At 38.4% G+C, this 23892-nt stretch overlaps 1 long non-coding RNA gene across 3 annotated transcripts in view; it reads right to left on the bottom strand.

The window, feature by feature from the left end:
- Nucleotides 1-14446: 14446 nt before the first annotated feature.
- Nucleotides 14447-23892, bottom strand: part of LOC135324504 (uncharacterized) — a 31714-nt gene continuing 22268 nt past the window's right edge. Inside the window, exons 3-4 of one of the 3 annotated variants that reach the window (XR_010385877.1) lie at nucleotides 22586-22665; nucleotides 14447-14530 (exon numbers count right to left, since the gene is read on the bottom strand). This is a non-coding gene — a long non-coding RNA (uncharacterized LOC135324504). Of the gene's footprint in view, nucleotides 14531-19426; nucleotides 22666-23892 lie in introns of those variants that run through there. The other 2 variants (XR_010385880.1, XR_010385876.1) reach the window with 2 other exon arrangements.

Raw genomic sequence — 23892 nt, 5'->3', positions numbered from 1 at the left:
TTTACATGTGTGTTTCTGGTGTGCATTTGTGTATGCACGTGATTTGCACAAAAATGTGGCATGATACAGAAAAATAAAGCAATGTCCCCTTCCATCAAAAGCAACCGGCACAACAGAATCCCAAATAAACAGAAGAGAATTGGTCTGACTTTACCAGAAATGCACCTAACACAAGGATATATGTCTTAACAGTGAGAGAATTTGAAAATGTTTGGTTATGGATTTGGCATACTTGTTGATAAGATCTGGTTTCCATGTCAAACAGAAAATGCTGGTAGATTCCTGGTCTCAACAGAGCCAATTGCAATAGTGACATCAGACATGCTAGATTTTCACTTTATGTGAAAATGTGTGAAAATATGCAAAAGGAGAGGAATAGCTATTGTTCCCCAAGAATAACAGAAGTTTAACAGCTGATTTTCTGGCTGTATTCCCTTGAAGGGGAGGAGCTATCATGATGTAATGACAAAATTATTTCTGTGTAAGATGTGATGCAGAGACTTACGGGGTAGCATGCAGTGAGGTGAGATCAGAGCTGCTGCAGGTGTGCAGCTTTGCAAGGTGTTAATTAGATAGCAGGTGAACATGAAGAAGGAGCACAGATGGTACTTGTAGATGTGATTGGGAGCCAAGGGACAGTGCAAACTCTATGTTTTGTAACATAAAATAATTAAAGGGGTTCTGGTTCTTCTCTGTTTTACCTGAATTAGACAGTTACAACTGAGCAAAGTGAGTCCAGAGTACACATTTAATTGTAGGTCTTGGAAATCAGCAATTCCATCCTAGTATGAAGTTCTGACAATGTTTCTGGACTAGAAACAGAGAAAAGCTTTTGCTGGTAACACACCCGTAGAACAAAGAACATCAGATTTTAAAATATGTTGTGAGAAAGGGAATGCTGACAAAGGTAAAGCGATTACTTTTCCAAAAATTATGCAATAGGCTGAGCTTAAACTGCTGTTTGAATGTTAGCTGCCCAACAGATCCAACCTGATATTTCCTGGAAAACAGCATAGATTTTATCTATTATTAGTAAAGCCGTATAGGAAGAAATTTCCCCACCCTATCTGAATTTTCAAGTTTAAAAAAAAAATTTCCATCAAGACAATAAATTAAAATTCTAAATATTTTTATGATCCAATAATCTAACAAAATTATGATTGACCAATCAAATGCTTCCTCTGATTATCTGAAAATACTTGATTTTTTTGTTATATATGTAATTTTTAAAAATAGAAATAAAATTGGCATTTAGAAATCACATATTCTGAATCAGAAAATGAACTTTTTACTGATGATATTAAATTGAGGCATATAAAGTTCAGAAAGTGTTGAAACGTGACATCATGTCTTGTTTTGAAACTATTCATATTCAGTAGCATCTTTCATACTTACATGGAGATTAACCTTGAAAGGAATGTTATCACTGTGCTTCAAAGAGTAGGCAGAGTATATTTCCTTTGGGGCTGGATTCCTTGCTTATAGTATTTTCACATTCAATTTGTATAATGGAAATTGGTGAAGATAAGTCACAATGAAAGAAAACAATTATTTAGTTCTTTTTTTTAAATCTTAGAATATCTATAGAGATATATTTTACAAAAATATATTTGTTGCTGTTAATAGAATATGACTTGCTTGACTATGTTTGATATTTGTTTCACATATTTTTTTTCTGTGATTTGTTTGTGAATTTGCCAAACCGCAGGGCTTAATTTTGATTACTTATTCATGTAAGCTGTCAAAATGTGGAGTGTATTAATTTAGGCATCCAAACTTGGATACTCTGATAGAACTTTCTCAGTTGAAAATAGATTTATTCTTGCAACACCTCAGTTAAATAAAAAAAAAAAAAAAAGGTCACCTCTTTTTCTAAGCGAAGAACTGAACTGTGGAAGGATTTCATCTTTAAGGATAAGTAGGGCTTGGAATAGATTGTTGAGGGAAGTCAGAGAATTCCTTTAATGCAGTATTTATAAAAGCAGATCAAACAGCTGGCAACACCAGGCAAACATCTGCAAGGAATGTAATAGATATAGATGGTCCCTCTTTAGGTGGAGTAGGGAATATTTTGAGGTATTAGAAATCTCTAGTTCTTTTCATAGGGTTATTTTTAATTCTGTGATTTAGGCAGCCGGCTGCCACTGAATGAGATTGTAATTGCAAATAATGTAATATCTTTCAGAATCTGCATATAAGTGATTCATGCAAAGTCACAGAGGAGGTACCTGGAAAAGCAAGGAATGGAGTGACAGTCTCCTGAGGCCCAGACTGATGCTCACTGCATTGCAAAGCCTTTATTCCTTCAGGTAAATTAACAGGCCATGGTGGTGTTTCTAATTAGAGGGACATTAAATCCTTGGCTTGTGACTGAGTGAGTGCACATTTTACCTGCAAGATCTTGTATATGAGAATTAGAAATAAACCCCTCTGAAAATTTCATCCATGAAACTTATATAAGTATGTAAGTATATAAGAAACTTAGAGGCCAATTCAGATATATTCTGTAAATGATCTCAAAAGACATGGCTGAAGTAAACTATTCTTTAAGGGGCAATTATTTTCCCGTTGCTAATAAAAAATAAAAAAATTAACAATACTTTACACTAACACAGAAATTCCCACCACAGGATCTAACGACACTTAATAAACATTAATACAACTAGCCTAATGCTAACTCTGAGAAAACCAAGACAGAATTTGGTGCCAAATGTTATAATCAATTGATCCAAATCATAACCAGGAGTCCAAATGTGGTCCAGAGAGCAGAAGGTCCTACTCAAACTTCTATTGCAATCAAAGGGAAGACCACCAAGAACTCCCAAGTTTCTCTGCTGATTCCCATGCAGATTAGTTCAAGGTCATGCAAAACTGATGAGGTCACACAAGTGTTGTAACAGAGTAGCATTTATGCTTCTCTTCCTCAATTAAAAGTTCAGTTGGCTTCTTTTTTTCTGGTAGTGTAACTGAAAAATCATTTCATTACTTAAATATTCTACCTTTCAGTATTGGCTGCCTGATTACAACAAATAATTATTCCTCTTGATATATATGCTCTTTAAGAGACTTTTCCTTGTATTAATTAATACAATCACATATACAAGCAAGGCAGAGCTATCCTGAACTCAGAGAACTTCTTTCAAATCAATGTCAGCTTTACACACTCCATATGTTTTACGATAGGAGCATTAATCAGTGACTTGATTCAAGGTTCTCTTTAGCCCATAAAAAGAACTCTAATATAAAAAATTTTGAATCAAGGCCTTATTTTCCAAAATCAGGAAGGTCCTTTGTCTGTTTCGAGCACAAAGAGTTTCATCTTAATTTAGGGATTTAAACCAAAACAATTTTGGCATAAATTCATGTTCATCCAAAAAGGCTATGAAAACTGGTCATTAACAAATGACATTTCATTTTGCAGTAAATTTCCAGGTAATTAAAAAGGAATAATTTTTTTAAAAAAAGAAGGACACACAGATCATCAGATCCAGTTCTTCCAGTCCTTTTGAATGTTCAGTGTTCCTGAGATAAAATAATTTTGCAAAGAAAATCAGACCAATCCAACTGAAATGAAAGTGATTTCTACAAAATAGTCAGTAAATGAAAATACTGTACATGCGCTGTGGTTTGTCTGTAGAGGGAGATATTTAATGCTGCAATTCACTGGAGGTTTTCACTCTGTGGAGCCACAGTTCTGCCTTTTCTCATGATCCAGTGGGAATTAACAACTTGTACTCTACTGCCATTTGTTAAGTATCTGATAGCTACCATTTATATTTGGAGCTTGTGAACCTTCCAGAAAGTGTTAAGTTTTTAATTGCCACTCATATAACCAGTATCTTGAATCATTTTATAATCTGTGGCCACTGAAGATACTCCTGAATTTTACTCTGTTCTCAGCTTCTCAAGAATGTGCAATAGTGTTTAGATTTTTCTTTAAGAAGGGCAGAGTGCAAGACTGTAGGATGTTTGATTTTTAATGGGCTGGAAATTTAAGAAAAGTTAAAAAGCGTCCAGGTGGTCACTAGCTAATTGTGAATTGTTCCCACTGTGAGGTATGGATTGCTTTATTGGCTGAGATACTGTTCCTATAGCAGGGTAAATATCGTGTAGCATTCCTCCTAGCCAGGATGAGAATTCCTACCTCTAACCTAAATTAACGTTCAATTCTTAAAAGTAATGTACCATGCAGCAGCCGAGCCTTTGGTTAGGGTGGTAATAAAAAGAAGCTTAATTGGAAATTCTTCTGAGGACTTCTGTGTACTGTACATTATTAGCCTGGGGTAGGTCATTCTCACCTCCATTAGTTTTCTGACTGATGGAACACATTTACAATCCGCAATCTCCATAACTAGAGGATGATTTTTCTTTTCCTGGTATTTGCCTCAATACACTTGCATTTTTTTCCTTGCTCCAGTAACACAGGCTGATATAACAATCTGGTACGTATTGCTTAAAACTACTTGCGTTGTCTTTAGACAGGTTGGCTGCCAGTTCAAATGGATTTGTTGAAACAGCGTGCTTTTACTAGGCTACACTCACTTCCTCTCTTAGCAACAAGAGGCTCTGACGTTAGCAAGCTTATTTTTGAAAGCTCTGCTCTGCTCAGTGCAGGATCAGAGCACCCCAAGGGCTTGCAGTCAAACTTTTTAAACTTGCAAATTAATTGACAAGCTGCAGAAGCCACCCAGAGACAAAGCAAAGATTTGTTTCTCTATTTAAAAGATCTGTAAATACTGTAAATAAAGGACTTAGGATAGCAATTAAGATGCACTAATGGGTCAAAAATCCAGTTTGCTATTGATTTATACTGACACATTACGATCAAAATAGTATTAGAATAGCCTAACGGCATTGAGAAGCCTTTGGCTGAAATTAAGCAGTACATATTAACAAAATCAGTAGCAGACTCTGGTAAAAATGGAATAAAATAATTGTAGGAGGAGACCAGAACTGATCTGAGAGAACAAGAAGAAAAAAAAAAAAAAAGAAAACAGAAAAAAGTGGGAAACTGTAGCATGCCAGCATCCTGGCCCTTCTTTCCCCCAAGCACCAGGTGAGTAAAATTTTATTTATAAGAATGTTTACAGAAAGCCCAGGGCTTGAAGATAAATATTCCTGAGATTTGTCAGGCTGGGAGTGCTCCCAAGAGCTGCTCCACAGCTTGTTTTGTGGGTCTCAAGGGAAAAGATGGAGAATTTGACTTAGAAAGGATAAAGGAGACAAAAAATCTTAATAATAAGGGGTAGTAATAATACAGATTTCAGTGTGATTTCAGTGTGAATATTCACACTTAATTCAAGTGCTTGCCTCAGTTGTTTTGCTGAGCTACAGCCTGACTGCGGACAGTCTCGAATAACAGAACTGGCAGACTGTACATGAGAGAAAATACTCACAACGGTGTATTTGCTTCATCTCTAGCTTTCCTAAGTGTTGTTCATGTCTGCTCCTTAATAATGACTCTGAATGTGAGTTTAGGCCTCCCTTTTGGCAAGGTTTTGATCTCGCCCAGGAACGCTCTGCTCTGTGTTGGTTCTCACTGACCTCAGCAGGGCTGGAAAGCGCTGAGTGCCTTGAAAGCCAAGCAGAGTACTGCGAAAGCACGAAACCCACAATGTGCTCATGCAAGAGGTGGTTTCTCAGAACCGGTAAGAGGTGGTCATCCTTTGGGAAGAGGAATTTGAAACAACCAGATGTTGCCTCTGGGACTGCAGCATCTGTGTTTCAGGGACCGTGCAGATCAGCGCCAGTGCTAGGGAGCGAGCAGACTCCGTAAACTCTTGGGAACTCTATACTCCTAGGACATATATTGCTACAGGAGAGACTTACAGTCACTGTCAGAAAACAAAGCAAATTCAAAGGGAAAACCCTTCTGAGCTCATCTTTTTTGAAGCAATCTTTCCAAACTAATCTTTTCAACATTTAGTACTGCTTCTGTTTTAGCATCGTTTGCCTTTTAAATATATAAGACTGACTGTAGTACTGAAGAAGTCATTTTAAGATAAAACTAGGAGTATTTCCAGGGATTTTAATATGTAAACTACTGCACAAAACTACAGCTACAGCTGCTGGCAGATTTTCCTTTTTTTCCTAACCATGTCAATAGCAGAAAACATGAAGGTCAAAGAGCCCTAAGAAAATATCCTTTTCTGCATAGAAAAAACAATAAATAAATAAATGTAGAAATCCACTGTTCCTATGCCCCCTTTTTGTTTAGAGATCATACAGTCCCCTTTCCAAGGCCAGCCTTGCATAATGTACCCAATGGGTCAACAGGATGTATTCCTAGCTTGGTGTAAATCAGGGACTAGGCTGATACGCTGACTCACTGTGCTGTTGTGCACAAGCTATATATATGACTTACCTAGGTGTCATTAAAGTCTCCTGATTCATCCTTGTGCCTGACTGTCCAGAGGAATGAGTGGACTGCAGGTTTCAAAACAAGAGATAAAGCAAAGCTGCCATTTCGTGTAGCAGCAACTCATATTGCTTTCATTGTCTTCTGGTGAAATAAAGATGAAAATGAATTCTTGGGCAGATGAGCGGATTGGACTCATGGCCTCTGCCCACATGTTAAACCAAAACCAAAACTAAGCAGATATTGAAACATTTTTTCCCAATATGTTTATTATTTATTTTGTGGCTGATGTTATTTTTTCTTAAGAGACTACCATAAATTTATAAATAAATTAAATATATTTCAGTACATAGAAGAAATCTACAATTTGTATATTCAGGGAGATATTTACTTCAATTAGTTTTAGACTAGCCCTATTTCATTGCTGTGTTAGCCTGGTACTCTCTGGTAATTAAGAAAGAAAGAAAAGATATGGTAATTAATTCTGATCATGCTAAACACTACTACTAGATATATGCTATAATAATATTACAGATCATGCAGGACTAAGTTTTTAGACTCCTTTTTCATCAATAGATTGCTGATAAGTGCTTCATTTTGCTTACTCAACAGCAGATACTTTGTCTGTAAATGTTCATTCAAAAGTATTCCCAGCAGAATTCTCATCAGGGAATATAACGATGAGTCCTAGGAAAATAGAGCAGTGGGTAATGTGTGTGCTTTGCTGAATGGCCAACATGTACTGAATTCTTGAGAAATATGCTGTTTGTCCCAATGTAGAGCAAAGTCTTCCATAATTTAACAAATGCAAAGACCTTTTTTATTCTCAAAAGTTCTAAATTCTTCCTAAATTAATTAGTTTTCCCTGTAAGTAATAGCTTAATACTGTAAATTACTCATTCGAGCAAACAATCTCAGCCTTTTCAGGAAGATTCACTGAGATTAATAAACTGATTTATTATAGGTAAGCCTAGCTATTTTTATGGTTGCCTTGCTCTTCCACTTCTCCATGTTTTCATTTTCTTCTAGATTTACCAAATGTGAATCATTTTGGTTCATATTTTTGAAACTGAATTGATCCTTGAATCAGATTTTTTGGGAAAAAAGCTAAGAAACAAAATATGTTCCCTCATCTATCTATAAATAATAATATTAACCGTAATGCTTATGTATCATGTATTGTTATAATTATACATACACATATATAACAATAAATGCTGTTGCTTACGCTTGAAGAATGAACATAGTATGTGAACTGCATATACAGTGCTGCCATGGACATGTCTTTTGTCATCCTTGTTAAAATTTGCAGAAATTTGGTCATGTTAGAAACCTAAGAAAAAATGTGGTTTGTGGAATGGAGGCCTATTTTCACAGTTGACTTCCTTGAATATTCCATCTATGAGGAACGTGTGGTCTAAGGCCTCACCTTAGCTGCAGTTATAGTTTTTCTTCTGTAGCTATGCCTGGCATGGATATTTGAATTGAGGGAAAGGATATTATCTTTTCCCCTGAGTTCTGAAGTAGATGTAGGATCTGTATAGGAAGAAGCAGTCTAAATGAAGATGGAGCGGGAACCAGTTCTTTATTATGTGTTTGGCTGCATTGAGATGGGATGAGGAAAGGTGTGAGTGAGGCAAGGTAAGGGTGAGAGGATGGGGACAATACAGGTGATGATAAACAAGAGCTTGAATAAAGAGTATGAACAAAGTCCCCAGAAACAAGCAGTTTAGGAAGGAACTGGGCATTGAAGTGGAGAGAAGTCTGGGACTGATAACTCAAGAAAATGATCAAGCAAGGGTAAAAAATTGAAAGGCAGAATGTAACTGGTAGAAGGAAAGGACGAGCTGTATCAATAAAGTTAGGAAAAGTTGGAACTTCATAGAACAGGTGAAAATGAAATTGAACAAGTTTACAGCATGAGACTGAAACTAGGATTCAATGAGTTGAAAAAATGTAGGCTGGTGAGTGACTGCAGGCTAACAGGAGAAGTGAGCACTTGAAAATGGGTGGGCAAAAATATAAAGGGCAGGCAGCTGGGAAGGGGAAAAGGTCAAGGAAAATGGCACTTGGAATGGGAGCAGACCGAAGTTTGGAGGAATCAGGGGTATAATGGGACACTAGATGGCATGTAGCTACATTTATATATCCTCTCTAGTGTATTTTTAACTGTATTTCTTCAGCCTCCTGTCTCTCATGCCTTTGTCTCTAATGCAGTGGGATCTTATGATTCTCCTATTTTTAGACCAGGTTCTGTAGTACACTACTTTGTAAACTAATTGTCATTACCACGTAAATCTGACAATAGGAAAGACACAGGTTTTCCTTTGGGGACACTGCAAATGGTATAATACAGTGACTCAGAACACAACTGTTTTCATTTTACTAAACTGTAAAAACACAGGGAGGCAGCAGAAGAAACATTTTAAAGTAACTAAAGATCTATGTATTCTTCCTGCATGTGCAGGAAAACCAAACCTTCACTTTGTGCCTCAGAACTTCTCATCTTATAACTCTCCACAAGAGAGGAGGAGGACATCCTGTTTCCTGTCTTTTCAGGACATCCTGCAACTTTTCAAAAGTGACATCTGATTCCTTTGAAAACCTGGCAGGCAGAAGGACCAGGCCAAGTCTTCAAGTTAAAAGGCTTCTTGAATTACTTCACAGTAAAATTGCCAGAAGATTAAATCCAAATCTAACCACCTTAACTCTCCTTCCTTTGTGCATTACCTGTGAATCCTACTTTTGAATTTAATGAATTACACATAAAGAAAACACTCTCCACTATTTTAGTAAAAAGTTATTGCAAGCAGATGAAAAGATGTATGATCACCAGAGTCCGAAGTCCATGGAATGGGACACTATGGGCCATCCCTGGGAGACTGAGAAAAACAAGAACTTTCTCTTCAAAGCTGAGAATCAAACAGGCCATTCCTGAGTCTCTGATTTTATAAAACATGCAGTAAAACCTGCTGATAAAACAGTATCTCTGGGGCTAATGTTTGCCCACAAAAAAGATAACAACTTACTGCTGCTACTTGAGGTGGTGGTTTCATAGCATCTGATCTGTTGTAGGTGCTCACTGACCATTCAGTGATAATGCAGAAAAGAAAGTGCAGGTTTTTTTTTCCTCTCAGTCTGTTTTTAAGCTAAGAGCAGGTGGGTCCAGGCCTCCACGGAAGCATGGCCTGAGGCAGCCCTAGTGTCACGGGATCGTACTGTGAGCCTGCACGTTCCAGCCCTGCTGGTGACTCACGTGGAAGTCAGGATGATGAGATCGGATGGAATTTGATTTTTCTGATTTTGTAGGGGGTTAATCTGACAATTTGAAAATAGCTGGGTTAAGCGAACATAATTAAGGACAAAAAATTAAGCTTGAAAGATTAGGGAATGTCAGAATTACAGTTGATTGAGTAACCTTCTTTTGACCCTTTGGGGCACCTGCAGTATGACTTGTCTTTAATTACATGTTCACATTCTATTTTTCCACAGTAACCCTGCTTCATTTAGCTAATAGGTCAGCTCTGTTCCAACGATGGCCCAAGCTTGTGCAGTTAAAAATGCTGTTAGCTTACACCTGGAACCACAGTTTCTCATACCTTAATTCTCCACATCTAAATTGGATGTAATAATACCTCATTGTCTGTGTTGTGAAAATAACTTAATTGATGTTTGCGTAGTACTTGGATACTACAGCAGGCTACAGGAAAGCCCAGGAGGAAAATAGTAATTTTGTAAGTAAGGAAGGCCTTGAGTCACATGCATTATACAGGGTGTGGGCCACATTTTGGACAACGAACAATAAACAAAATGTGGGAAGAGAACAAATCAGCAGTGGCATCAGCTATTGCAGGCTGGGTGCACCTGATTTTGGCAGGTAAGCGGATTGTGGCTCATCATCTTGGAGGTAAAGGAGAGGAAGGAGGAGGAGTTCAACAACAAGGCAGTTCAGTCTGTCCATTGAGGAGGACAGAAATTTAGTGGGTGGATAAAAAAGCATTCATGACCAGGGAAGTAAGAAATGCATCATACTCTCAGATTTGCACAGGATACTTTACTTGGACATTTGCTAGCTTTTGAATGCTAGGCCTTATAAGCTAACCACACTTCTCTGAACACATCTTTCTTTTGTATATATTTACTTGGTTTCCATCCATTCAAAGAAATATCTTGACTCTGCTCAGGATTCTTCTTCGGTAATCCTTAAATAAACAGCCATGAAATAGAAATGTCATTCCACAGAAACCACCGATAACCACAAGTGTTCAAGATCTATATCATAATCCATTCCTGTTAACGGAAACCTAGCTGGTTGCAGCAGTCCTCAGAGTTTCTCAACTAAGTCTTTACTTGACATTGTAGGTGGGATGGCTGTTAAAAGAAAACCTCTGCAAAAGCTGAAAAGCCCTATAAAAATACCACCTGATTGGGGTCTCTAAATCAAGCCTCTCTGTGATCATACCTGTCAGGATGGTTTGATGTCAGTGACTGTTAGCTAATTCAGGATTGTAGCAGACAAAACAAATCCCTAAAGTCTACTCGTTTTTCAGAAGGCTGGAGGCAAAGCCAAAGGTAGCGTCAAGTATAATAGCATAAAGTGCTCATAGTAAAATATGACAAAGGAAGCTGCTAAATTTTGCACCGCTTTCACTTATCAGGTGGAGGTAAAACGTAATTCCCACAAGTTGCAGTCCTCTAATTCAGAAATGTAATGTTTATAAATGACAGCTGTAAGTTCTCAATTGTAAAGCAAACAGCAAAACCTCATTGACATTTTGTTGAACAAAACACATTTCTGCAACTGCTAGGTGACCTGATAGCCACTGAGAATTAGATCAAAGAAAAAAATTGCTACAAATAGCAACAGCTGCCTAAAAAGAGAAAGAGTCAATGATTCATAACAAGCCTGAGAGACAGAAGGGGAGAAGAAAGGCTAAACAAGTTTAAAAACATTATCTATTTCATCTCAATTCTATCTACTTATCTATATATATATATTTTTCCTTTTTCTGTGTAGGGTTAGCTACATTCAGCCCTATTTATTTCTCAATAATAGTAAGAAACATCTAAGACTACTATCTAAAAGGTTTCTATAGTATTCTATCCATGCTTATAGTGAATTCCATATATTCCATGATATTATTTGTCTTACATAGAGTAACAGCTAAAAAAAGTTATTTAAAAATAAAAGTTTAAAACTACCAAAGCTTCCTGAGACACACCTATGAATGAAAGGTGCTTTTATGATCATTTATGAAAGTATACCATGCCACGAAGATCCCTAAAGGTGGTGTGAGTGCTCAAGGGAGATTCAGGCAGCAGTATTTTCTTCATACCGTGTACCAGAGCATGTATCAACCGCATTACAGTATTGCCAGAAGGGCGAATTCCATATTTCAAAACTGTATGAGTCAGGTGCAATAGGTACAGGTCCCAGGATGGTCATTCCAGGAAAAAATGGGAAACATTTGGTTATTCTCCTCTCTTTATTTTGTAGAGAAGAGAAAAAAGTCACACGAAAAGTCTGTGAAGAGGTTTTAACTTTGACTCTGTGGCCATAAGTTCTTCAGACTAGCAAACAGGTCAGGGTTTCTTTTATGCTCACTGAGTCTCTGGCCCTTCTTCCACTCTCCTGCAGGAGGAAATACCAAAGCTGAGGGATTCTCAGCTGTGTAGGCAAACAGGAACTGTCTTGTCCCAGATTTGAGTCCCCAGGGCGGAGGGTTGTTGGGAAGAACCAAGACGGGATAAAAACTACATTAAAAGCTCCAGGGAGCACAGCTGGGGGCTTTTGACCATGGCAAAGGGCAAAGTAGTGTCAGTGAACAGTGCTTCGGAGAGGGGCAGCACACCTGGCATGAGTCACAAACTCTGATCCTCCAAAAGCTGCCGTGACACAGTGACCAGCATCACTTTCCAGCATCCCACCATGAGCAAAGTCAACCAAGGAGTCACGGTTGTTTTGTGTCTCTGTCAGTTTTTCTATCAACCTGTGCCTAAAGATGGTGCTTCCTCTATCCTTAGCCTTCTTAGAGTTACAGACAGGCTGAGCAGGGGAACTTTTTGCTTTCTCTGCCCTCTAGTTAAGACAATAGAGTTTAAGCAAAGTCATTGTAGTTTTGTTTCCCAACTTCTCAAAAGCGAGTTTTGCTTTAACATCTAAACTCCTATTAATAACAAGGCAGAAGCCAGGGGAAAACCAGCAACAGCAATCTGACCTCTATAACAAATGATCTCTTTCAAGTAATCTATATAAAAGGATTTTCTTCTGTTATGTACTTCGCTTGTCATTGTATTTCAGAAGGAAAATCAATTTGTCAGGAGATATATAATGAGGCTAAATTGCACAATACTGCACATTTAAAACAGGTATGGATTTACTGGTTGAGGTGGAGGGGATTTCAGCTCCCATCTATTAGACCTCAGAAGCGGAAGCTGAGTGAAGTGTCTATTCCATTCTCTCCCCATTTAGATTAGACTACACAAAAACCTTTGTATCTGATCTTTCTCTGTACTGTTTCCACTGTTTGTTTGCATTTTTATTCATTTGTGAAGAACTGGAAGGTTTCATCACACCATGATTTCCTTGCTTCAGTAAAAATACACTGGTACAAATGTAGCTTTATTTTTTTTCACAAAAAATAGGAGGAACAATGAATAGGAATTAATTCCCTTTACTCCATCAAGTAGTTGATTAACTCATTATTAAATTATTATCAAAATTATTTCAGAATGCAAAATGATTTCTCTTCTAAATCCTGTGCCTGACAGCCTGCTTTTCCCCATATTTCCAACTGTTCCGTCTTCCATCTCTATTTTGTCTGACTTCACATGGCAGAGAAGTAGCTGCAGAAGAAAAGATCACTAAGATTCCCACTGTCGCCAACTGTGAGGTCAGCTGTGTGTCAGATGAAGAGTATAAAGAGCTATTTGGCTCCCCCAAAAAGGAGGACCCATAAGGGCAATATGCTGACTAGCTGGGTAAGAAATATGAGGAGAGAAAATGGTCTCCAGCCTCTAACTACATTACTTCTTTGTGATGACTGAAATATAAGCACCTGTCCAAATGGATGTCCCTCTCTTAATCTCCTGTATATTTCCACTGCTCCTCCTCCTTTCTCTCTCACCGAGGTTTCCTCTAACTATTCCAATTTTTCAGACTTTTAAAAAATAAATAAGCAAACCCAGCTTCTTCTCATTTGCTATTTGCTGTGTGTTTGTTTAATGCCTAATGTATAGTTCCCTGTGATCTTCACCACTCCCATGCCTTTGCTTTTATCAAGCTTTGTTTGTAAGGACTGCCGCATATGGAAATACAGGCTAAAATGTAATTATGCCTGGAACATTGTGTATGAGAATATTGGGTTGCTGTCCATTTTAGGCACACAAAAGTATCCTTGCTGCCAAGAATGATGAGAGGAGGAGTGGTCTTGTTTGTATTTCCAAACCCGAAATGGGGGTTCCGCCTAAAGGTATATGTGTATTTGTGTGAGTACAAATGTGGGATTGCTCTTGTTCCAACTCAAGCCCTCCTACCCCAGAACTACTTCCCATCCTCTTCACCTGTTTGCCACAGACCCCCCTTGCTTCTGCCATGCCCCTTTCTTCCACCTGCTCCCAAGCAGCCTCCTTCTCCAGATTGCCCCCAACCACCTTTCCTTCCTACCCCTACCTGAGCGGAGTCCCCATTCTCACTGCAGTAGGCCATTTCCGCTAACCTCCTCTCCCAGCTCTTTGCAACCTCCAAGCTTCTTCAGTTCTTTCTTTCACTTACCCAGTAATAGCTACTGCCACTTTCTGCCTAGGTGCAGAGACCCTTTCTGTGCTCCTGTTCATTGCCAACCACTGTATTTACCTCCCTCTGCTCTTAGAAACAAACTGTTAGATCTTGGGTAGACCCTTAAGAATGCAGACACTGAACACAAATCTCTATAGATGGGATTGAAAAAGGGGAAAGAAACAAATATTCCCCTTTGGTTCCATAATGGCTTTCCTTCCTTCCTTCCTTTCCTCCCTTCCTCCCTCCCTCCCTCTCTCCTTCCTTCCTTCCTTTCTTTGATTAAAGCCACTTCCAGCTCTGAGTTTTTATTAGAAATAATTTTTATTAGAAATAACAGTTTTTGCCATTTGACTCCCAGGACAATCACTGGAAACTTGATTGGGCCAACATGTCTGAAAGTAAAAAAGTGCAAGTAATTTGAATAAAGCACTTTCACAAGCTCACCCAAAACAAGGAGATTGGATCAGCTTTCCACATTCTTTTTCAGCTGATTATGAAGCATCCTTAGCCAGTTTGTTCTGCTGGGTATATCAAATGTGTTTCTGTATCTTTCCTGACAATCTGTTAGGGTTTCTAGTTCTCAGCAGTAAAATACTTAATAGTACTGAACATCTGTAATATGATACAGTGTTTCTCTACCATTGATAGCGTTTTCCCCTCCGTTGCCAAAAGGATTGTTTTGAAAGTGAATTTTTGCAGTGAATAGAAGTGACATTCTCTGAAGGCATCAGATGCAAAAATTACTTTACAGAAATATAGTGGGAAGAAAGATTAATAAAACAAAAAGATATTTAATAGAGCTTTGACAGATTTAAGCAAAATCTCAAAATCTATCTTTTTTTTTAAAAAAGAATACATTTATAGTCTCAGAAAACCTATTTAAGAGCATGACCTAGTGCAGTTTCAACAAAATGAAAATAAATTTAAAGTTGAAAGCTTTACAAATATTTCGCAGATATATTCATAAAGTTTCCCCTTTACTATTTCTGGCTGAGTGAAACTGAAGGAGAAAAGTATTTTTTTTTTAATTCTTTTAATTATTTTGTTAATATTATTCAGTGAGTTATACCAAAAAGTTAGTTAATGAGAACACTGGTGACAGAGTGTTTGACAAGGAGCTAAGACACATGTTTTTGAAAATTCCCTCACTTTTCACATATAAAGTCAAGTGAACATTACAAAACCAAGTGAACAATCAGTGGCTTCATTCAGTGAGCAAACCAAAAGAAAAATAAAAGCCTTACATCCAACCAAAATTATTTTTTGCCCTCAATTCTTTAAAAATACTTTTCAAAAAGAACTGAAATAACAAAACTAAAATCAAATGCAAATAATAATACTACAAATAATTTCAAAACAGGTGACCTAAATGAAGTGTTTCAGTTTCTCATGATTCCCCCCACCTTCTGCTGAATTCAGTCCCAAATCTGTGAATAATCATTTCAGTCACTCCCAATCCATGCTTTTTTTTTTTTTCTTTTTTTCCTACTGAAGGTAGTATTTGTCAAAAAGCTTAACTGGGTTTGTAGATGACACCAGCATGTGCGGGTGACAGGAAAGGCAACCTCAACTCCTCCTGGAAGCTTCTGCTCTAACAGGCACTGGTGGATTCTCGTGCTGCACTGGCAGACTATATGGCAAAACCTGAAACTTGCTTCTCTCCCCACCTTTGCTAGCTAAAACCCTCATACCATTGCCACGCTCTCAGCATCAATTCCCTCTTTGTGAAGAGGAGTGAAACTATTAGCTGTGACTGCCTCTCCCCGGTTCCTTCTCTGAGCTCTCTGGCGTTCAGCTGTTCATGCAAACAGTCTGCAGGTTTGCAGCATGGATGAGCTCAGTACTGCGCAGTGAGAAAGAAGAATCAGAGGTGAGCAGAAAGAAGCTTCGAAGGAGAAGAGGGAGAGAGCAGTGGCAGAAGGAAAAGAGGATGGTGCTGGACTAGCTGAATGACCTGACTCTGCAGGACAGATTCATTGGCCAGAGAGGGTAAGAACAGCTTTCCCCTTCTTGATCCTACAGGATCAAGGTCCAGTTTACAACAATATAAGAAGTTTTCTTCATCCTGGTGCACTGATGGTAGGGATAAGCTAAACCCAGTAGTGGGATCACTGAGGATTCAATCCATGTATGTTGGCAGTAAAGCAATGAGTCTTTAGTTCCAGCACTGTGCTGACAGCACTCCCTGAAAGAGTATCAGTTTTGATGTGTGAGATTTGAGTGATTTAAAAGGCTGGACAGCTGTCAGATGGCCTGAAGGAGGAAGAGAAGGATCTAGAAAAAGATCTGGCATCTGATGAAATTCATCATAATGTATTTTGCTGAGGAATGTTCAGCTGCTAACTGTGAAAAGGTTTTTGCTACAGGGGTTTATTATTTTGAGGAACTTATCACACAGGAATGGGGAACATGGCAATGCACTGGCTGTTGGGTATAGTAGCAAGGACCCTGCTCTAGTGTAGCTGCAGTGGAGCCTGCTGAGCTGGCGAGCCCTAAGCAGCATCTGTAAAGTTATTGGAAAGCAGAGATGAACCCTGTGAGCTGTCTCATCTTTCCCATTCTTTGCACTAGCGAAGTCACCAGCCAGCCTGCCCCATTTTTAGATATCCAAGACTGAACTCTTTTCTTCCTCTTTCAGTTTGCATGGATTTACTTCCCTAGATTATTTTAAGCCACTGCCTACCAAGTTCATCTGATTCAATGTCATTTATAGCCCCACCCAAGTTTCACAACCCTGAACATAAGGCCTGGTCTTGCTTTGTAAGGAGAACTCCCACCAACTGAATTGCATGGAGTTTCATAACAGGGACTTTACATCTGCATAGTTTCCCCATAGTCTGTCCTGCATAGTCAGGAATCAATGTCTTGTCAATCCTGCAATGGTTGTGTCACATCAAACCCTGTTACAGGCTAAAACAGTGAATACACTATTTTTTTAAGAATGTCAACGGATATGGGAATTTTGATGTGCCTTTTCGGTCTTGGAATGAAAATAACACAAAGAGATTTAATGTGTTCCTTAAAATCATGTTTATTTCTTGCATGGACTAATTGCAAGTTTTACCTGCATCATCAGGGAATTTATAAAGGAAAATAGACTTTTTTCTTCCTTTTGGAGAGGAAGTGTCACTGTCCCCAGACGAAAATGGGTTTCTTGAGGGAGTTAATTATCAAAGTAATCTGTGACATATTCACCCTTTAATCACTGGTGCTGCACAGCTTGTAACAGAGAAATATCACCTGATGTTAATGTACAACATTATTGTTTGATCAGTTAGCATTTGATGCAGTTCTAAACTACAGACTTTTTTTTTTTCTAGTTGCAAAGCAAAATACTGCTGTGCCTGAAATTAAAAGCTAGGAAAAATGAGAGAAGAGTTCAGTGTCTCCTTTCTTCCAGGGTGTGTGTGTGTGTGTGTGTGTGTGTGTATTGAAAAGAACAGCACCATAAAGGTCTGGAACTGGGAAAGTTCTCTGAAATATATGACATAATATAAAAGCTGTGTAATGATAGGCAAATATTAAAAAGTTGATGAGAGTGTCTGAAAGCCACTGACCTTGTTACTGTTGCCACTGATGTTGTTGTTTTCTTAGATTTAGTTACTGCTTTTGTTTTGATACCAGCATGTAAGAGAAAGAGGCTGCAGGCTATGGCTCATTAAAGCTACAGCATCCTTCATGCTGGGGATTACATGTTCTGTCCATGACAAGTTGCACTTTTGATGTATTAAGCTGAGTTCCACATCCAAACTAATAACACGGAAATACAGGAACTGGCACAGAGAAATAGAAAAAAAGCCATCTACTCTGTAATGCTCTTTCTCTCGGTGGTTAATGCTGGATATTTCGCAAGAAGACAGGAAGAGAAGAGCAACTGCTCCCAACTCATAAATAGACTGATTATCTCTGTAGTTTTATGATGTAAGGGGTAACTTCTTGGAATCTGATGATTCAGGTCAATGTGATTTATAATGTGATATGATTAAAATGAAAATGATTTTGACTCTGCTGTTTAATATCCAATGTCAACAGATGTGGCAAAACTATTTGTGAGTCAGAATTTGTGTAAGCTATCAAGACAGTTGTGACATCTTTCTCCCGATCAATTACAGGAGAATTAATTGCTGTCCTGGCACACAGAGAAGGAATTAGTCCTCTAATAGGTCATTAACATATCAGACAGCAGATTTAAAACAAACAAAGGATTTTTTCTTTCAACAGATAATTAACTTATGGAACCCATTGCCACAAGATGGTATGAAGTCCAGAAGATTAAATAAGTAAGCCAAAGGCTTACTCCTTAAAAGGAGTTAGAAAATTTTGCTGAGAATGAACACAGTAGCTATTAAATATGACAGTCTAGTTGCAGCTCCTGCCTCTGAAATTCTCTGAACCTGATAGAAGAATCCCTCTGTCCTTGCCCTCTTTTAATATTCTTGATGTGTTGGCATATTCTACTGGTGGAAAATTGATACTGGGCTAGACGGACTTTTGTTCTGACACAGTGTGATAGATAACTCTTATGCTCTTGTTATGAACTGAGGGAGCACACAGCTGGAGAATCACCTGGCCAGCAATATTGTTTGCCCTAGCTTGTCCTATTTAGAAATACATGAGATTTCTGCCAAAGTATTTTGTCCACTTTGTCCATCAAGTCAAATGGATTAGGCACTTGGGGTTGGATTTAGGATGATTCAGTCTTTTCCTGCATCTAACAGTGGCTTGCTGAATGATTGGTGGAAGACACTTTCTATCTTTGTATCTCAGTTTCTCTATACGAAGATAAGAGAAAGGAACACAAACTTGCACTTAGATATTCTTATTAAAATCTCTACAAAAGCCCCTCATTGGTGTTATTATGTCAGTGTGAACTATTTGCAGTAAGCTACTTACACAGCCTTATTTCAGTAAAACTCATGCCTATGTAGAAAGCACTAGTACAAGACCAAGAAAAGGCCAATGAAATCTTATGTAAGCATATTTTAGGTTTTAAGCATACCAAATATTCACAAATACTTTGTTTTAGTACCTGCTCTGAATTACTGGTATTACAGCTGTACAAATTTTGGAGCAAGCATAAAGTCACTCAGTCATCTCTTTTTTCTGTTCTCTGATCTTCTATTCTCTTATATATACCATTTAAGCTGTGACATAGTTTTGCCAAATATTTTTGTCATTCTCTTTCCTTAATCCTTTCTCCTTGATATTTTTTTAATAACCTTTTTTCTGTTTCTTTCAAACTTTTTCTAGTTCTGTTCTCTCGTTGTCCACCCCCCCCCCCCTTTTTTTTGTTGCTGATGTTGAAGATGTTGCTTCTGGCACAACAAAGTGTTATTCTGCCTTGTGCCTCTAGCAGTCTGACTCTATCTAAAAATCTGATTCCTACTGTAACAGTAAGACTTCCAGTAGTCAAAGCATGCTGATGAACTGCAGGACTTTTATAATCGATGCCTCTTTAAGAGTAGTAGCACCCTCTACTGGGACAAAACATGATTCAGTTTCTGGGCCTCTATATAATGAAAAGAAAACCTTTAAGAGAGACTTCTTCCTAAAACGTTACCACTTTCTTACTGTTGCCTCTACTGTGTATTCTAGAAATGGAGAAGTCTGAGTCCTTTTCCATTGCTTAGACTAGAGCTAGAGAAGGACAATGACTAATAACGCCTTGTGTAGCTGGGCTCTGTTGGTCTAGGTTAGTTCACTGCCCTGGAGGGGAAGGATTTTCAATATTTCTATAGGAAGACTCAGAAAGAGCAGCTAACCTCACAGGATGAAGAAAGGTAAGACTGACTTTGAGAGTCCTTATCTGTTTCCTAAGCATCTTCCAGGGATTATATGAAAATATTTTTCCATGTAAAAGGAAAAGCAAACAGTTTAGAAATGAGTCTGAAGGCTTAGTTGTCTATGTAATCCAATGACTGATAATGCAATGACTTTGGATTTCCATGGAGGATTAAAAAAGGCAGATGGACAGGTTGCCTTTCCTGTGGAGCTAAAGCTTTAAAACAATGTTCAAGGAATTATTTAATTTATATATATATACATATACATATATTATATATAAAATGAATCAAAAAGACACAACATTAAGGCTTTATGAATGCCACGTTGTTCAGCAGTTAGTGATCACTAAGGAGTGGTTTGTGAAGCTGCAGAAGTTAACACAGTCAAGTGTGGCATAACCTGTTTCTCCTGCAGGACACTGTCAACGATGACAACTGGGAAGAGGAAATTGGAATTCAAAATTTAATAATAGGTTCACTCAGTCTTGGCAGAGGTGCCCATACTGATCACTGAATAGACCTGACTGAATTAAGGTCCAGGAACTTTCAATTTACAAATATTGTTTAATTGTAATGGTTGGAGCAAAACACAATTTTAAAGAAGAATCTATTATACTGTAAAAGGTCTTAATGCAGTCTTTCACCTGCATTTGCTACTTACAACGTTAGCAAGTGGCACCCCCATCCTGCTGTTATTCTCCCATTGGTGTGCTCAGGCCTGGTGCCCATACTGCAGTGTGCAGAGGTCAGACCTGTGGCTGGCAAGTAGAAGGAGGGATGAAGATAAGTTGGGTAAGTGAGAAAGCGAAAAGTAGTCAAAGCGACAGAAGTGGGAAATTGCTATGTGAAAAGTGATGGCTCAATGACCTAAAATGGCTTTTAAACAGCCATTATTTGTGACAGAGTACCAGAGCTTATAAGAAATGAACTGAGATGTTGCCAAAAACTTTATTCAGTGAATGCTAGAGATGCTGCATAGCCACAACTTCTATTGGATTTGGTGGGATTTTTGAGTCTCCTGCACTTGAAAAATAGTCAAAAAAAGTATATTTCTTAACTAAACTAGAAACATCTTGAGAGGAGGAGATTAGGTTCGCTTTGGCTGAAGAGCCTCAATGTAGCTCTGTGTAGCTATTTTAAATTTCCTTCCGAGAAAGTGTGTTCAAAGTTCAGACTAGTCAAGAAAATCATTTCTTAGTGTTATGGAAAAGACAGAATAAAGACATCATGAGTTCGGTCTACTAAGCCAGCCATAAACAGGAGCCAGACAAGTGTTGGAGGAAGAGTGGCTAAGTGTAGTGAACGGGGTCTTGCAGAGGGTAGATTTCATATGATAGTAAGAGGATGCATACTGTTAGCATAAAGGCAAAAACCATGTATTAAGAAAGTCTTATATTGAATAAGGTTCACAAGAGATGACAACAAATTACAAATGAGCTCATGTTTGAAGTTATTAAAGCCTAAAAAAACATCCAAGAAATGTTAGGAAACTGTAAATGGAGAGAACTTACAACAGAGGTGTGGCGGACAGATGAGTGAACTTTTGCCTTAAGCATTTCTTGGTACATAAGGTGCAAGCAAACCATAACCCCAACCAAGCCATCTGTCCCTGGCAGAAACAGGACTAAGCTGCTGCGACCCCTGAAATGGTCTCCCTGCGACCACCCAGGACACACCGAGCCTGCGCTGAACCAGACCATGATTGGGCAGAGACTTTGAGACCTGGACTGTAAATTATTGCTTGTTTTAGCACAACTTCTATAAAACTTGCTTAGCATGAGTAGCTAAATTTGCTGAAGCATTAGGCCGCACTCCCTAGTTCAGTGTGAAAGGGCCCCAGAGCTGGTGCAGGTGGCAATGATAAGGGAGTTATCAGCAGTTTGCATTCCTGTGCACTGCTGAAACAGTGCTAATGGCTGGAGTTACCACCTCTTTGTCAGGACCTTGAGAGATGATGGCGGGACCTGAGGAATGAAGACACATCTGTCGGCAGAAACTGCAACAGTAAAGATAAGGGAGAAAAGAAACAGCCTGCCTAGGAACAACAATGAGACCCAATAAAGAGCGGGAGACCCCAAACCCCAAAAATTACTATTGGTCCGAGCTACCATGTGGGGGTGGGAAACTTAATTTGAAAAAAGCTATAATTGCCCAGGGATCTCTTTGTTCAGGGTCCCTCTTTGGAGGCACCCAACTCGAGCTGTAACCACTGCACGTGTGTCATTACAATTTATTTATTTAATTTGCCTTGATTTGGCTCTGAGCTTTTCAGCGGGAACCTAGGGTCAGACCCTGCTCAAGTTGTAATTACTGCATGCGCATCGCCAAAACTTACACCCAGGGTGAAGAGGACCCACCTACCACCAGACGGGAGCCTCCCCACCGCCGAGACTCCCAAAGGAAGAGGACCAACGGGACGCTGCTGGATCCACGGGTGGTGATATCTTTCTCTCTCTCTCTCTCTCTCTCTCTCTCTCTCTCTCTCTCTCCCTTTTCCTCTCTTTTTCCCTCTCTTTTGTCGAATGTTGGTAAGATCTGTTTGAAACGTGTGGCATGGGACTTGTCTAGCTATTTGCAGTATTCGCCATTGAATTATCTTATTTGACCACATGCCTTATCTTTGTGTTAATAAATCTTAAAACTGGTTGGCTGGTGTCGTTTCACCTTAATTCAGTCCAAGGGCATCACGAACTTGGTCGTTGGTCCCAAGGGGAGGGAGGTCGTCCTGAATGACTCCTTTCGGGCTGCGACAAGAGGGGAAGAAAAAATAAATAGGATTATGCAAGTGAGGTGGAAAGAAAAAGGTGGCAATAGGTGCAAAGTTGAGTAAAATAACAAACAAAAGTGAGAAGAGCAGACCATCTGAAGATCGTTAATTGGTTAAAAAAAATTGTTTGGTGAAAAACACTGTAATATTTGAATAAAATATTCAAATGGTAATTTGAATGGTGCCAAATAGTGCTTCTGGTAATTAGTGTTTTAATTAACTTCAAGGCTTGAGTAATAATAGCACTTACAAGCAGAATAGCATTTACTTATCAGGAATATATGTACAACTTACCATCCATTTACTGAATTTTGATCAGTTTCCTGAGTATACTGTTCAAGCAAATGACCTTCAGAAATTGCAGTACCACCTTTTTGGCAAATTACAAATATACTGACAGAGTAGCATATATTCAGTCTATGCTGATATGTGAAAGTGTCTGAAGTGGTTTATTTTGTAAAGCTTTTATTTCATGGAAGATCTGTGGTGCATTCAAATCAGATCAGATTATAAACTGCTCATTCACATTGCTGAAAAAAACATTGAGTCAAAGAAATTGTTTCAGTGAGCAAATGTTCACCACTGAGAAAGCTCCACTGTCCAGCCCTAGCCTTCAAAGTTTGCCTGTCCCTATGCAAGCCAATATATAAAAATACATATAAAGGAAATGATCTCAAAGTTTGCAGGAGTCAAATCTACTTCTAATGTTTTTAGCATTTACATTTCTGAGTTCTCTCCTGGCATGCATTTATGCTTTTGATTTTTTTTGAAGAAGCATTTTTTGATAATTGTGCTAGTCTGATGTCTAAAAGATATTTTGGATTGCTGGTATGATGGTTATCAGATTTGGTTAGGAGTATTCCATCTAAATGCAATTTATAAAAAATACAGATTTCCATGAAATGAAAATGAATCTTCACTTCTGCATGGCTGTTTCATTGTAAACCTGTTAAAGAACTTTCTGCATCTAACCCACAAATTATGATACAATGACTCAGCAAGTTATAACTAAAATGCCTCATTTACATTTGGGTTACATTACATTACATTGAGAATTCTCAAGAGATCAGAGAGAACAAGTAAGAGATGGATTTTTCATCTTGATTATCCATTTAATAAAAAAATACCAAAATGTCAGTGTTTCATAGCATAGAACGATGGCTGGATGTTTATCTCCACTAGGCAACAGATCATTTATCATGAC

This window comes from Dromaius novaehollandiae, chromosome 1 (assembly GCF_036370855.1).
Source record: "Dromaius novaehollandiae isolate bDroNov1 chromosome 1, bDroNov1.hap1, whole genome shotgun sequence".
Lineage (NCBI taxonomy): Eukaryota > Metazoa > Chordata > Aves > Casuariiformes > Dromaiidae > Dromaius > Dromaius novaehollandiae.
The sequence above is the reverse complement of the archived record's forward strand: the minus strand, read 5'-3'. Positions and strand labels throughout refer to the sequence as shown.